We start from the raw sequence: 4,418 nt of genomic DNA, 5'->3' as shown, positions 1-4,418 counted from the left end.
CAATCCAAAAGTTCCGGAGGTCATCTCCTGGAACTCTCGAGAACAAGGCCCATCTTACATGCAAACTCTGCTACTGCGCAAACATAGGTTGCAATTAAAGAGAAATTGCAAGGCCGTCACAATGGCCCGAGGCCAATGCTCCGACTAAGTCAATTTTCTCTTGCAATCACCATGCCGCCGTTCACAGAGAGATCTCCCCCATTCACTTGTGACGCGACGCACAATCCAAGGGCTAGATGCGAGCTCGCCCTTGAAAGGCCACTTTCCAAGGCATCCCCCGATGACACATTGGAACGACAACCGCTGTCGAACCATTTCCCAATGTTGTGCCGATCGAGTTGGCACAGAGCCGCTAGACGAGGGCTCCCGTTTTAGATCGAGTTTTAAAATCACCAAGAAGACGCGGTGAGGGCTGGCAACCGCTGCCAAACCTTTTTCCGAAATTGCGCCAGCTGAGTGACAAGAAAACATGATGTAAAGGAGAGTCCAGGAATAGCACCACCCTCGAAGGTGGGCTTCATGCCCTTCTAATTGATTCAACGTCGGCGTCCACCGTTTCAAAATCCGACATATCCATCCGCCCTGACAGCGGCGTTGAATCAATGAGCTGGGCACGGGAGAGGCTCGCGGCAACCACCTCTCCCATTGTAGCCGCGATAGGCTCGCAAAAAATTTTGCTAGAGCGCCAAGTACCCACCTCATTGCTATAGACAAGGGCTCGCCATTAGATCAACTTCGAAATCGCATAACGGACGCGGTGTAGAATGGCAACCGCTGCCAAGTCTCTTCCGTAATTGCGTCGGTCGAGTGATCGAAGAAGGTGATCTAAGAGAGGGTCCAAGCGTGTAGGCATTCGTTGGGGGATTCGCGCCGATGGCAAAAATTTGTGCAATACCCGAGCAACACCGGACGGAGGTGCAAGATGAGGGCTCCCGTTTTAGATCGAGTTTTAAAATCACCAAGTAGACGCGGTGAGGGGCTGGCAACCGCTGCCAAACCTTTTTCCGAAATTGCGCCAGCTGAGTGACAAGAATACATGATCTAAAGGAGAGTCCAGGAATAGCACCCTCGAGGGTGGGCTTCATGCCCCTCTAATTGATTCAGCGTCGCCGTCCACCATTTCAAAATCCGACATTTCCATCCGCCCTGACAGCGGCGTTGAATCAATGAGGAGGGCACGGGAGAGGCTCGCGGCAACCACCTCTCCCATCGTAGCCGCGATAGGCACGCAAAAAATTTTGCTCGAGCGCCAAGCACCCACCTCATGCCTAGAGACAAGGGCTCGCCATTAGATCAAAACTTCGAAATCGCTGAACAGACGCGCTGTAGAATGGCAACCGCTGCCAAGTCTCTTCCGTAGTTGCGTCGGTCGAGTGATCGAAGAAGGTGATCTAAGAGAGGGTCCAAGCGTAGGCATTCGTTGGGGGATTCGCGCCGATGGCATAAATTTATGCATTACCCGAGCAACACCGGACGGAGGTGCTAGACGAGGGCTCCCGTTTTAGATCGAGTTTTAAAATCACCAAGTAGACGCGGTGAGGGCTGGCAACCGCTGCCAAACCTTTTTCCGAAATTGCGCCAGCTGAGTGACAAGAAAACATGATCTAAAGGAGAGTCCAGGAATAGCACCCTCGAGGGTGGGCTTCATGCCCCTCTAATTGATTCAACGTCGCCGTCCACCGTTTCAAAATTTGACATATCCATCCGCCCTGACAGCGGCGTTGAATCAATGAGGGGGGCACGGGAGAGGCTCGCGGCAACCACCTCTCCCGTTGTAGCCGCGATAGGCACGCAAAAAATTTTGCTAGAGCGCCAAGCACCCACCTCATGCCTAGAGACAAGGGCTCGCCATTAGATCAACTTCGAAATCGCTGAACAGACGCGCTGTAGAATGGCAACCGCTGCCAAGTCTCTTCCGTAGTTGCGTCGGTCGAGTGATCGAAGAAGGTGATCTAAGAGAGGGTCCAAGCGTAGGCATTCGTTGGGGGATTCGCGCCGATGGCATAAATTTATGCAATACCCGAGCAACACCGGACGGAGGTGCTAGACGAGGGCTCCCGTTTTAGATCGAGTTTTAAAATCACCGAGTAGACGCGGTGAGGGCTGGCAACCGCTGCCAAACCTTTTTCCGAAATTGCGCCAGCTGAGTGACAAGAAAACATGATCTAAAGGAGAGTCCGGGAATAGCACCCTCGAGGGTGGGCTTCATGCCCCTCCAATTGATTCAACGTCGCCGTCCACCGTTTCAAAATCTGACATATCCATCCGCCCTGACAGCGGCGTTGAATCAATGAGGGGGGCACGGGAGAGGCTCGCGGCAACCACCTCTCCCGTTGTAGCCGCGATAGGCACGCAAAAAATTTTGCTAGAGCGCCAAGCACCCACCTCATGCCTAGAGACAAGGGCTCGCCATTAGATCAACTTCGAAATCGCTGAACAGACGCGCTGTAGAATGGCAACCGCTGCCAAGTCTCTTCCGTAGTTGCGTCGGTCGAGTGATCGAAGAAGGTGATCTAAGAGAGGGTCCAAGCATAGGCATTCGTTGGGGGATTCGCGCCGATGGCATAAATTTATGCAATACCCGAGCAACACCGGACGGAGGTGCTAGACGAGGGCTCCCGTTTTAGATCGAGTTTTAAAATCACCGAGTAGACGCGGTGAGGGCTGGCAACCGCTGCCAAACCTTTTTCCGAAATTGCGCCAGCTGAGTGACAAGAAAACATGATCTAAAGGAGAGTCCGAGAATAGCACCCTCGAGGGTGGGCTTCATGCCCCTCTAATTGATTCAACGTCGCCTTCCACCGTTTCAAAATCCGACATATCCATCCGCCCTGACAGCGGCGTTGAATCAATGAGGGGGGCACGGGAGAGGCTCGCGGCAACCACCTCTCCCCTTGTAGCCGCGATAGGCACGCAAAAAAATTTTGCTAGAGCGCCAAGCACCCACCTCATGCCTAGAGACAAGGGCTCGCCATGAGATCAACTTCGAAATCGCTGAACAGACGCGCTGTAGAATGGCAACCGCTGCCAAGTCTCTTCCGTAGTTGCGTCGGTCGAGTGATCGAAGAAGGTGATCTAAGAGAGGGTCCAAGCGTAGGCTTTCGTTGGGGGATTCGCGCCGATGGCATAAATTTATGCAATACCCGAGCAACACCGGACGGAGGTGCTAGACGAGGGCTCCCGTTTTAGATCGAGTTTTAAAATCACCGAGTAGACGCGGTGAGGGATGGCAACCGCTGCCAAACCCTTTTCCGAAATTGCGCCAGCTGAGTGAGAAGAAAACATGATCTAAAGGAGAGTCGAGGAATAGCACATCCGGGGTGGGCTCCATGCCCCTCTAATTGATTCAACGTCGGCGTCCACCGTTTCAAAATCCGACATATCCATCCGCCTTGACACCGGCGTTGAATCAATGAGAGGGGCACGGGAGAGGCTCGCGGCAACCACCTCTCCTATATAAGCTATTAGTGCGAGGCTCGCTCTGCATTAGAAATTAGCGAACACACCGACATCCGCCTTAAAAATCCAAATCCTTTAAAATTCCTACCAAACAGCCATTCACGACCCAATTTTTTATGGGGTCGGCAGAGGAGCAAAAGATTGTCATCGGTTAGGAGATGTGAGTTCATGGAGCCGAGGGACTGAAATGGTCATCGAGCTCATCCGATCAACTGGATGAATTTCACCTTGAAGGGGCCCCCAATCCAAAAGTTCCGGAGGTCATCTCCTGGAACTCTCGACAACAAGGCCCATCTTACATGCAAACTCTGCTACTGCGCAAACATAGGTTGCAATTAAAGAGAAATTGCGAGGCCGTCACAATGGCCCAAGGCCAATGGCTCCGACTAAAGTCAATTTTCTCTTGCAATCACCATGCCGCCGTTCACAGAGAGATCTCCCCATTCACTTGTGACGCGACGCACAATCCAAGGTCTAGACGCGAGCTCGCCCTTGAAAGAAAGACCACTTTCCAAGACATCCCCCGATGACACATTGGAACGTAAACCGCTGTCGAACCATTCCCAATGTTGTGCCGATCGAGTTGGCACAGAGGCGACCTTAGGGAGCTCCCGCGTAGCAATCGGGATGTGCTTTCGTGCCCATCTCTCACAAAAACCAATGTCAGCTGTGGACAAATTTGGAATCCAAGGGCTCGCATCCATCGATATCGTCGGCACTGGGTCTATATATTCAAAGGCCACGGAGAGGTTCCGATAAGAGAAGCTCCCCTGCTCGCTCGCACAAACATCCCAAATTCTAGACACAAGCTCCCGCCCTTAGCATCGCTCTCCAGATCACCGCAATGACACATTGGAACGACAACCGCTATCGAACAACTCCCGAAATTGTGGCAATGGAGTGAGAAAGAAGAGCAACTTTGGGGAGCCGCGCATAGCAAACGGGCTGTGCTGCTGCTT

The sequence above is a fragment of the Cupressus sempervirens genome, chromosome 1 (assembly GCF_028749045.1).
Source record: "Cupressus sempervirens isolate cs-2001-9-10 chromosome 1, ASM2874904v1, whole genome shotgun sequence".
NCBI lineage: Eukaryota > Viridiplantae > Streptophyta > Pinopsida > Cupressales > Cupressaceae > Cupressus > Cupressus sempervirens.
This window is presented reverse-complemented; position numbering follows the sequence as displayed.